Raw genomic sequence first — 13,129 nt, 5'->3', positions numbered from 1 at the left:
ACCGGGGCTAGTACCTTCGTGGGGTTTCAACGGTTCGGGATGAGAACCATGATGAGAACTACCTGGATGAGGAAAGGGAATGTCCCAGGCTGTCCTCAGCCCAATGCCAGTGAGGGCTGTCTCCCCTGCAGAGTCACAGGCAGGGCCCTGGACTCTGTGGGCACATGAAATGGTGTTCCAAGGAGGAGCCTAACGTCAGCTGTGAATGTTACCCAAATACGCTGGGCACGGAGGGCACTGTTCCCAGAAGAGACTATCTCAAGGTGCGTGAGGCAATGTGCGAGAACTCTGCTCTCAATATGAACTCTGGAGAGTACAGATGGTCATCCATAAGCATCTAGTTCCATAGCCAGGTCTGTGCTGCCCTGAGGACTGAGGTGCAGCAGTAGCAGCTCTAGGCTCCCTGGGGTTCCAGAGGAGTGAAAGTGAATGGCAACACAACCAGAATCTGATTCTGTTTTACTTCCCAGGAAGAAGTGAAGTCCCATGAAGCATGACAGGGCAGCCAAGGGGCTGGGCATCACAGAAGCCCTGACGTTTGCTGGGTTCCTACCCTGGGTCACACACTATGTCAAGAACTTTAGGAGCTGAGACATTCTCTCATGATGGAAGAGGTTAGTCCCAGTCCCATTTGCCTGTGGACATCTTGCATCATCCTCTGAACAATCTTTCCCTTGCTTCCTCTTCTTTCCAGTTCTCATCCCACCCTCTTCCCTCTCTTCTTTTCTTTTTTTTCTCCCCTCAAGCCCAAGACTTTCCTGTCATGCCAGGCAATGATTCAGCCACTTCAGTTCTGGGTGGGTGGATAGGCAGGGCTTAGAGCAGGCAACCCTCGTGCTGTCAGAGCCAAAAAGTAGAGGAATTGTAAAAGCCTCCACCAGGGGTTGCCTAAGCTCTGGTGTTTTGCCCCCACTACTTTAAAGGCGATTCATTTAAAACAAAACAAAACAAAACAAAAAACAACCAACTTACTTTGCAAAGCATAAGCTTAAAATAAGAAAAACAGAAGTGCCTAACCAGATCTTTGGAAGTACTGCATTGCACTGTCACTGAGTGATATATGACTGGCTCTCTTTCCGTTTGGACTGTATTCATCTGAATGGAGTGGGTACATTGGTTACCTGCTTTTCTCCTGGCTTTTGCTGTTTCTCTTTGATCTAGAAAGGATTTATTCTTACTCTCCCAGATCTCTTTACAAAGAGCCTCAGGGAAGGGAAACAATGATGGCTGTTTGGGAATAAAGGGGGGCTCTCACAGTTGAAGTTTTCCCCATCTGGGCTTGGGTAAGGAGAAGGGCTTCTGGTCCCTCAGGCCTGTCAGTCACATACCTGGGACCTGTCCCATAGTCATATAGACCTCAGGTTCTGACAAGCAGATATCTTGCAAAGCAGAGCCCACAGCTGGAATTCAAGGCAGAGCCCACTCCCTCTTGCCAGCAAAGCAGGACTGTCCCTTCTGAAGTAAGAGCCAGAAGACAAGATGGACTGGAAACACTGCAAAGACATTGCTCCTCAGCCTTTGGTGACGTTCCTCCAAGGTCCCCTCTCATAGGTGTGTTATGAGACATACCTCAGGCATGAATGGACGCATCAACAAAAAGAATAGCTAAATACAGCCTGAAATATGACACCTTTAAGGGTACAAACAGAAGTGTAGGAGGAAGGATTTTCAAAGATATGCCAAATTACCATGACTTCAGATCAGTGCTTGGAAGAAGTCAGTAGTTTATGCCAAACAAGTATAGTGAGAAGAGCAACCTTGCTGGGTGGGTGAGGAAAATCAGTCCTCTTTTCTATCATATGATACTAATTATTAAAAGAATTTCAATTTTGTCTTTATTAAGACATAAGTTCCTTATGTATTACATGCTATCTTCTGCTTTTTATTTGAAGAAATGTGGCATTTGGGAAGCAGCAGATGTCCCCCCTGTGGAATCAGTATGAAATGATATTTTTGTAACATCATTAAAAAGTCTATCAAAACGGGAAACTTCTCTAACACTCTCTAAGGGACTGATAAAAACACTCAAGAGGAGGAAGGCTTATCAGCGGAGATTCCTGCTAAAGGGCAAGTGTATTCACATATGAAACAGTTTTCAAAGTCCTCAGAGCCCACAGCTGGGATTTCTTTCCATCGAATCTTGGAGCCTAAGCATTGCAGTTAAATCCTGGGCAGGAGCAAGGCCTTGAGGCCCACGGTCTTAACCCTTACTTTGTATCCCAATGCAGAAACCACCAGCTTGCCCCCAGCTGGCTGCCTGGTTCCCACCTTTCTGATTGATGGTGGCTAAGCAGTCACATGATAGGGCAGTCTAAAGAGGATAAACTCTGTTGGAGCAATGTCTCATGCCTGTAATCCCAGCAGGCAAGGGAGGGCAAGGCAGGTGGATCACCTGAGGTCAGGAATTCGAGACCAGCCTGACCAACATGGTGAAACTCCGTCTCTACTAAATACAAAAAAATTAGCATGGCATGGTGGCAGGCACCTGTAATTCCAGCTACTTAGGAGGCTGAAGCAGGAGAATTGCTTGAACCCGGGAGGCAGAGGTTGCAGTGAACCGAGATTGCGCCACTGAACTCCAGCCTGGGCAACAAGAGCGAAATTCTGTCTCAAAGAAAAAAAGAAAAAGTATGAACTCTGGAATCAGACAGGCCTTATTTCAACCCTAGCTCCTGTGTGACCCTGAGCCACTGCTAAACTTCCCTGGGCCCCATCAGGAAATGTGAATCCCACAAACAGCCAGCGGAGGGACCCACTTCCAGCCTCCAGTAAGTACTCAATCAACTGGGCCTTTATGAAGCAGGTTCTGCCTGCCTGACCAGAGGCTAGCTTGTGGAGTTCCAGATCCCAGCCTTCTCAGCCTGCTTCAGCTCCAGCCCAGTTGGGGCAAAGCTGCAGCAATTGCTGGCTCTCCTGAGCCCCACATGGCTCATATCATGGCTTGTGAACTTCAGAGAGATGCATAAGGGCCAGCGAAATATTTTCAGTTCTGAAGCCACAGCCTGTGCCATGTGGGGGTTTTCAGCCTGCACTGAGGTGATGCATCTGACTAGGCTCCAGGGCTTCGTGAGCATTTTCCTGAGGGCCCCATCTATGGCTACTATCATGCAGTGTAACTTGTTTTCAATATCAACAATGAGCTGCTTAAAGAATAAGTTCTCTTTCGAGACCAGCCTGGCCAACATGGTGAAATCCCGTCTCTACTAAAAATACAAAAATTAGCCAGGCATGGTGGTACACAAGCTTGTAATCCCAGCTACTCAGGAGGCTGAGAAGGAAGAATCGCTTGAACCTCAGAGGCAGAGGTTGCAGTGAGCTGAGATCACACCACTGCACTCCAGACTGGGTTACCGAGTGAGACCCTGTCTAAAAAAAAATAAAATAAAATAAAATGAAAATAAAATAAAGATTAAGTTCTCACTGGGATACAATTAGCACTCTTCATACCACCGTCAGTCCACAGTGCGGTCCAAAGTCAAACAAAAGACCCTAACCCCAGGAGTGTTTTGCTATTCTTTTCCAATAACATATTTGTGGATCAAATTCATCCCAGACTTTTCAAGTCATTGAATCCTCACTGCTGCCCGAGGGCTGTGCACTATTTTTCTCTCCAGCGTACCAATGCACAAACTGAGGCTTGGAGAGGGTCATCACTGGCCCAAGGTCTCATAGCCAGCAGAGCTGGAACTTAGCCCCTGGCTTCTTAATCACTATGCAACACTGCCACAGGCCAGGGCACTGGGCTGGACTGCTAGGCCCTGTGCTTTAAGGGTAACCATGATCTGCTCTCATAGGCAACTAGAGCACATGGAAGGTCACAAGGCTGAGAGCAGGGGTGGATAGGCAAGAGTTTCCAGATCATAGGCTGTCAGAAAACCCCAATTTTACATGTGGGAAAAGTACATTTTACAATTCAGGGTCCATATTAGTTCTAAGTTATTACTGTTAGCTACCAAGTCTGAGTGAGTAAGCCCTGAACACCACTGTCTAAAGGACTTTATGGCCCCACAATGCTGGGATGTGGGTTCTACCATCCTCATGTTACGTGATGAGAAAGTGGACATAAGCTGTCTAAGGTCACATGGCTAGTAAGTGACAAAGGCAGGACTCAAACCCAGTTTCAGCTAGTGAAAAGCCACCTCACTTATCCCCCTGTGCTCTACACAGATTTGGTGAAGAAGGAAACGATAGAATGTGTGACCACAATAAGCACCATGCTACAAGGAGATCCTGTGCTTACTATTTCAGCTTTGTGGCCAACTGTCCTAGGAAGGGCGCCCTCATGAGGTCAAGGCTGGAGAAAAAGCACATATCCAGGAACTCTAGCCCTCTGTAAGGCCTCAACAAATGGTGGCTCTTACTGGTGTTAGTATCACATATGCACAGATAATTTTCAGAATTCAGAAAGGGGATGAGGTGTGCAGATCAGTTACACCTCTCAGAGTCTAGCAAACACGTTGACATTTAAGCAGTGAGATGTATGAATACAAAATACGATAAATGAAGAAAATTCAGTATTTTATAAACAGTTTCGTATCATCCATTTTAGGTTTTACTACCAAGAGAATTTAGAGCAGGCCTGTGAAAAACCTTTTGCTTGCCAGAGCTTTATGGATTAGGGTTTTGTGAATAATAGATCATGGGTCTGTACTGCCCTAGGCATCAATTTCCACACAGATCAAAAAAGAGGCTTCCCGCCTTACAGATTCCTGGTACTGAAATAGCCCTCAATTTTCAAACCTGTCAGTTCACCCAAGTCGGTTCTCACTGCCTCCCTATTGGCCCAGAGCCACTACACATAATCCATGGATGGAATCTAAGTCCGCAACCAGGCCATATCCTGTAGGACCTTCAGGACTGGAAACCTACAGTCTCACAGCTCTTCTTCCTTCTCCCCAAGCTGGAGGCTTTTCCCTATCTGCCCATCTCCCATCTACAGGCTTCCAGGCTCAGGCCAGCATCCCCACACACTTATTCAAAAGGTCATTCCTGGGAAAACAGAAATGTGTCTTCACCACTATTAGTAATACTGTGCTTTATAGTTTACAGATCACTCCCACAGGAATCTCATCCCCCAGGAGATAGACTGAGAAGTTTTATTATTCCTGCAGGTGGATGGTTAATATTGTACCCATCTTCCGGATGACATAATTATAACGTAGAGCGGTATAGTGACTTTCTGAGTCACACATCCATTGAATGATGGAGCCGGGTTCAATTCCAGGTTTATAACTACAAAGTTTGTGCTTCCTGCCCTGCTTGCCCTGTGGAGGACAGAAGCCTGACTATCTTTATCTGGGTAGCTTTCTCTCTCTCTCTCTCTGCCTCTCTCTCTCTCTCTCTCTCTCTCTCACTCTCACACACACACACACACACACACACACAAACACACACCCCTTTCCTTTACAGGCAATGGACGAAATCTCATAGTTTACCAAAATCTCTAAAGCTCGCTTGCCAGCAATCCCCCAGTGGACTTGAACTGATGGTGCCAGGTTTGGGTCATGGGGTAACAGAAAAGCAGGCAACTCGATCAAAGCAGAGCCCCTCTTCCATCTGCTTTCCTTTCCATCATGAGGATGATTTTATCTCATCTGTCAGAGTGACCACTGCCTTTCATGGAGATGGCAGGAGGCAAGTTGCTAAAGAACCTGACAAAGACTTAGAGAAGCCTAGAAACTCGGTCCCAGAGACCATCCCTCCTCTACCTCCACACAGAAACGCACACACACACCTATACTCACACACACTCCCAACAGATTGGGAGCCTACATCTCCCAGGCAGTTTCCACAGCAGAACTGTGCTGAGAGCCTATATCTCCCAACTCCCAGGACAGACTCAGACATAGGAGCCAAATTCTTCTTGCAGCCACATAAAGGCTGTGGTGATAAAAGACAGATGTTTGGCGAGACACAGCATGAAGCAAATATATCCTTTAACCAGGTTCTGGCCTTACCCTTTGCAGAAAGATGTGGAAACAAATAATCATTTGATTACGAGAATTGGCTTTGTGGGTTCTAAGGTGGGAAGTGGTAGGAGGAAGCCAAGAACAGGGAAGTGCAACAGTGACACTTGGACCCTTCTTCCCTTCTCATAGGTAAAGTACTCTGTTGATTCTGTTTTGTCCATGTATCCCTCAAGCCGGGGTTGATATCTGAGTCCTCCACCATTTTCTTAGGTGGGCTTGTAAGTGTCCAAACAGCAGGTGCCCACAGGGCATGAGACAGCTAGGGACAGGCAGACGTGTCGAAGCTTGTCCTTGGAGTCTATCCCACTTGGCCCCTAATACATGCCATGTCAAGCTCTAGTTCTCCTTCCCATTCCAAGGATTCCTTATCCTTTGGACCCTTTTCTTTCTCCTGGCCAAGTCACTTCTCTCCCACCTCTCCCTGCTTCCCCAAGGTCCGGGCTTATCTGGTCTCTTGCAGGAGCAATTTCAAGAGCAGGCATCAGAGACTTTTGGTGTTGGGTCAGCAGTTTCCTTCAATCTTTGTTTTTGTCATAGTGGGGGCTGGAGGCATGATATTCAGGATAAAAGTAAGAGCAACATGTTGAGGAAGAATACACAGTAAAACAACCAGATCAAGTCTTCATGTGTGACCCTCCAACAGTCCTCCCACAAGGACAGCTTTGTAACCTCCAGAAGAAGATAGCCTCTTCTATCTTAGGTCTTCTATCCTAACAAATAGGGGCTACATAGGCTCAAAGTAAAGGGATGAAGAAAGAACTATCACACAAACAGAAAACAAAAAAAAAAAACAGCAGGGGTTGTTATTCTAATATTAGATAAAACAGACTTTAAACCAGCAACAGTAAAAAAAGACAAAGGGCATTATATAATGATAAATTATATAAGTCCTCAATTCAAGAAGACTTAACTATCTAAAATACATATGAACCCAACACAGAGCATACAGATTCATAAAACAAGTACTTCTAGACCTACAAAAAGATTTAGACAGCTACATAATAATAGTGGGGGAGTTTGACACCTCACTGACAACATTGAACAGATCACTGAAGCAGAAAACTAACAAAGAGATTCTGGACTTAAATTTGACACAAACAATTGGATCTAATGGATATCTACAGAATACTCTACCCAACAACCATAGAATATCTATTTTTTCATCTGTACATACTCTAAGATTGATCACATGATCAGCCATAAAGCAAGTCAATAATTCAAAAAAACTGAAATCATATGAAGCAGGTTCTTGGACCACAGTGAAACAAAAATAGAAATCAAAATCAAGAGAAACTCTCAAAACCACACAATTACCTAGAAACCAAACTTGCTCCTGAATGACTTTTGTGTAAAAAATGAAATTAAAGCAGAAATCAAAAAAATTACTTTAAATAAATGAAAACAGAGATACAACATACCAAAATCTCTGGGCTGCAGCAAAAGCAGTGTTAAGAGGAATGTTTATAGCACTAAATGCTTACATCAAGAAAACAGAAAGATCTCAAATTAACAATCTAATACTGCAGCTAGAGGAACTAGAAAAACAAGAACAAACTAACCCCAAAGCTAGAAGAAAAGAAATAACTAAAATCAGAACAGAACTAAATGTAATTGAGGCTCAAAATCCGGACAAAGAATCAATGAAACAAAAAGTTTATTATTTGAAAAGATAAACAAGATCAATAGTCTGCCAGCTAGATTAACAAACAAAAAAAGAAAAGATTCAAATAAGTACAATCAGACATAACAAAGGTGACATTATAACTAATCCCACAGAAATACAAAAGATCCTCAGAAAAGATTCTTTTTTTTTTTTTTTCAATAGAGACAGGGTCTCACTATGTTGCCCAGGCTGGTCTCAAACTCAAACAATCCAACTGCCTCAGTGTTGCAAAGTGCTGGGATTACAGACATGAGACACCGTGCCCAGCTGTTCAGAGATTATTAAGAACACCTCATTGAACACAAACTAGAAAATCTAGAGGAAATGGATAAATTCCTAGAAACAGAGGAAATGGATAAATTCCTAGGAACAGAGGAAATGGATAAATTCCTAGGAATAGAGGAAATGGATAAATTCCTGGAAAAACACAACCACACAAGATTAAATCAGTAAGAAATTAAAAGCCTACACAGACCAATAACAAGTTATAAAATTGAATTCGTAATGTAAAAAAACCTACCAAGGCTGGGCACAATGACTCACGCCTGTAATCTTAGCACTTTGGGAGGCCGAGGCGGGCAGATAAGTTGAGCTCAGGAGTTCATGACCAGCCTGGGCAACATAGTGAGACCCTGTCTCTACTAAAAAGACAAAAAAATAGCCAGGCATTGTGGTGTACACCTGTGGTCCCAGTTACTCGGGAGGCTGAGGTGGGAGGATGGATTGAGGCTGTGAGGCAGAGGTTACGGTAAGCTGTGTTTGCACTACTGCACCTCAGCCTGGGTGACAAGTGAGACCCTGTCACAAAACAAACAAACAAACAAAACAAACAAAACCTACCAACAAAAAAAGTCCTGGACCAAATACATTCACAACCAAATTCTACCAGACATATATAAAACAGAGTTGGTATTCATCCTACTAAAACTATTCCAAAAAATTGAGAGAGACTCCTCTTTAACTCATTCTACAAAACCAGCATCATCCTGATACCAAAATCTGGCAAAGTCATGAAAGAAAAAAAAAGAAGGCCAGGCACAATGGCTTATGCCTGTAATCCCAGCTACTTGGGAGACTGAGGCATGAGAATCACCTGAACCCAGGATGCAGAGGTTGCAGTGAGCCAAGATTGCACCTTGCGCTACTGCACTCCAGCCTGGGTGACAGAGTGAGACTCTGTATCAAAAAAAAAAAGAAAAGAAAAAGAAAAGAAAGGAGAGAGAGAGAGAGAGAAAGAAAGAAAGAAAGAAGGAAAGAAAGAAAGAGAAAAGAAAAGAAAAAGAAAACTACAAGCCAATATCCCTAATGAACATAGACACAAATACCCTCAAAAAAAAAAAAAAAAACTAGCAAACTGAATCCAGCAGCACATCAAAAAATCAATTGCCCATAATCAAGTAGGCTTTATTCCTGGGATGCAAGATTGGTTCCACATACACGGATCAATAACTGTGATTCATCACATAAACAGAAGTAAAAACAAAAACCATTATCATCTCACCAGATGTAGAAAAAGCTTTTGATAAAAATCCACCATCTCTTCATGATGGGCAAAAGCTGAAAGCATTCCCCTTAAGAACTGGAACAAGACAAGGACACCCACTCTCACCACTCCTATTTAACATAGTACTGGTAGTCCTAGCCAGCAATCAGACAAGATAAAGAAATGAAAGGCATCTAATTAGGAAAAGAAGGGCCGGAATGGCCAGGTGTGGTGACTCATGCCTGTAATCCCAGCACTTCGGGAGGCCGAGGTGGGAGGATCACCTGAGATCAGGAGTTCATGATCACCCAGGCCAACATGGCGAAATCTAAAAATTAGCTGGGCGTGGTGGGGGGTACCTGTAATCCCAACTACTCTGGAGGCTAACGCAGGAGAATTGCTTGAACCCGGGAGGCAGAGGCTGCAGTGAGCCGAGATCGTACCACTGCACTCTAGCCTGGGCGACAGAGCGAGACTCCATCTCAAAAACAAAAAAACAAAACAAAAAGGAAAAGAAATCACATTGTCTCTCTTTGTTGATGATTCTATGCCTAGACTCAGCCAAATGGCACCTAGAACTGAAAATGATTTCAGTAAAGTTTCAGCATACAAAATCAACGTACAAAAATCAGTAGCATTTTTATACACCAAAAATGTTCAAGCTGGGAGCCAAATCATGAACACAATCTCATTTATAATAGCCACAAAAAATTAAAATACCTAGCAACACATCTAACCAAGGAGGTGAAAGATCTCTCCAAGAGAACTCCAAAACAGAGCTGAAAGAAACTATAGATGACTTAAACAAATGAAAAATCATTTCATGCTCACAGATTGGAAGAATCAGTATTATTAAAATGTGCATATATCCACAATCTACAGATTCAAAATTATTTCTATCAAAATGCCAATGTCATTTTTCACAGAATTAGATAAAACTAGCCTAAAATTCGTATGGAACCAAAAAAAAAAAAAAGTCCAAATAGCCAAAAGAATCCGAAGCAAAAAGAATAAAGCCAGAATCAACACATTATCCAACTTCAGGCTATACTACAAGGCGTCAGTAACCAAAACAGCATAGTACTAGTACAAAAACAGATACACACACCAATGGAACAGAATAGAGAGCCCAGGAACAATGAAGCACACCTACAACAAAGTCTTCGACAAAGTCAACAAAAATAAGCAATAGAGAAAGGAATTACTATTCAATAAATGGTTCTGGGAAAGCTGGTTAACCATATGCAGAAAAATGAAACGGGATCCTTACCTATCACCATATACAAAAATTAACTCAAGATGGATTAAATATTTAAGTGTAACACCTAAAACTACAAAAATCCTAGAAGAAAATTCTAGACATCGGCCTTGGCAGATAATTCATGACTAAGTCCTCAAAAGCAATTGCAACACAAACAAAAATTGACAAGTGAGACCTAGTTAAACTGAAGAGTTTCTGCACAGCAAAAGAAACTATCGACAGAGTAAACAGACAACCTACAGAACAAGAGAAAATACTTACAAACTATGCATCCAAAAATGTCTAATATGCTGAATCTATAAGGAACTTAAATCCACAAGCTAAAAACAAATAACCCCATTAAAAACCAGGCAAAGGACATGAACAGATGCTTCTCAAAAGACAACATACCAGCAGCCAACAAACATGATAAAATGCTCAACATCACATCAGAGAAATGCAGATCAAAACCACAATGAGGTACCATCTCACACCAGTCAGAATGGCTATTATTTAAAAGTCAAAAAACAGCAGATGCTGGTGATGCTGTGGAGAAAAGAAAACACTTATACACTGTTGGTGGGAGTGTAAATTAGTTCAGCCACTGTGAAAAGCAGTTTGGAGATTTCTCAAAGAACTTAAAACAGAACTACCATTTAACTCAGCAATCCCATTATTGGATATATATCCCAAAGAAAATAAATGGTTCTACCAAAAAGACACATGCACTGGTATGTTCATTGTAGCACTATTCACAATAGCAAAGATATGGAATCAACCTAAGGTTCCATCACCGGTGTACTGGATAAAGAAAATGTGGCGCATCTGTATCACCAGTACTTCACAGTCATAAAAAGATGATATCATGTCCTTTGCAGCAACACGGATAGAGCTGGAGGCCGTTATCCTAAGCAAATTAACACAGGATCAGATACCACATGTTCTTGCTTGTAAGTGGGAGCTAAACATTGGGTACACATGGACATAAAGACGGGAACAACAGATACTGGGAACCGCAAGAGAGGAGAGGGAGGGAGGGAGGATGTGGGTTAAACAACTACCTATTAGGTACTATGCTCACTACCTGGGTGACAGGTTCAATCCAACCCCAAACCTCAGCATCATGCAATACACCCTTATAACAAACCCACACATGTACTCCCTAAATCTAAAATATTAATAAAAGTTTAATGTTTTTAAAAAGAATAGAGGCTAGTAGGGCAATGATTGTACAATGATGTGAAGGCACTGAATGCCACTGAACTGGACACTTAAAAACGTTTAACATGGTAACTTTTATATGATATATATTTTAACAGTTTTAAAAAGAATAGGAGCTGGGGACACTGTCCAAGCTCTGTTTGGTGGTATAACCCCCAGTGCCCCACAGGCACCACAGCTGCACATGGAGCCATGTGTTATCTTTCCTGGATGCTTCCACCAGCTGAGAATATGTCAGTTTTGAGGCAGATGTGTTTGTTGGAGGACTAGGGGTAGGGATCATCTATATGTCTTCTCCCAGGCCTGTCCTGGGGCAGGGGCCCTTTTGCAGAAATTGAGTACTTAGCTCTTCTGGCCCTCCCTGCACCCCACGGCATCCTTGGTGTTCCCCTGGGTCAGGGACTGAGGACCAAGTCATACATAGGCCCGTTTCTCAGCACCGCAGGTCATCATTCTGTCCTCTGTTCACTGCCTGTCTCCCTGTTCTGACTCACAGCTGAACTCCCACCTTCCATGAAATCAAAGTTAGCTGCTGTTACTTTTTGCTTGGGAACATGTCCTTCCTGCCTCTGCCAATCTCTTTGACATCTGGGTACTCAAGGAAAACTTCCCCTGTAAGCTCTCTGAGGAGCCATAGGTTATTTCTGCAGAGTCCCTGAACTGCTCCTGTTCCACCCACTCTGTTCTCTGTTCCACCCACTCTTGTTCCACCTTATTTTGTCCCCAACCATGCTAACATGGGCAGTGTCTGGCCCTCCAGCTGTCAGTTTATATGTCCTATCCCTCGCTTTCCATCCCAGAGCTCTGACCACCACTGTCTAGCTTGATTTTGGCAGTTTGTCCCTAAGACTAGCAGTCCCCAAGGAAGGTTCCAATACATGTGTCATCTCTTTCACCCCCAAACTAGAATCAATAACTGCCAAACATCAAAAGTACGAGGTAAAAATCCAATGGTCTTGTTTCTGGCCCACTGTGGGTATGCAACAGGAAATTCATGTGCGCCTTCACTGCTCTTTTTCTCAGGGACATTCTCCCAGCATGTTAGCAAGGTCCAGTTAAATTTCTCAGGGTGAGGGTCCCCTTGGAGAAGGGATTGAGTTGGTGTGGATTTCTGTACTCAAGGTAGAGCACTTCCAACAACCAGGAGCTCTGGGCATCCCACCCCTGATCTGGGCAAATCTGGCATGAAGTCTACACACTAAAAATAGCTTTCCCAGTACATCAAAGTGATGGTAGAGGCTTCCTGATCTGGCTTGCACACCACAGGTGAAGTCATTGGTCACTTACCAGTGTCTGCCCACTTAGGTTCTAAAGTCCACTGTATCAATGACATCATGCTAACAACTGGATGAGCAAGACGTGGCAGGGATTTTAGAGGCCTTTGAAAGACATAAGCACTTCAGAGAGTGGTAGCTTAAGCCTACAAAGATTCAGAGCCCTGCCATATCAACGAAGTATTTAAGGGGCTACTGATCAGGGGCATGCTAGGACCACCCCTCCAAAGTCAGAGGCACATGACTGTTTATCACACTTCCTACCACTAAGAAGGAAGT

This window comes from Chlorocebus sabaeus, chromosome X (genome assembly GCF_047675955.1).
Source record: "Chlorocebus sabaeus isolate Y175 chromosome X, mChlSab1.0.hap1, whole genome shotgun sequence".
NCBI classification, from domain to species: Eukaryota; Metazoa; Chordata; class Mammalia; order Primates; family Cercopithecidae; genus Chlorocebus; species Chlorocebus sabaeus.
Note: the sequence above shows the minus strand (reverse complement) of the source record.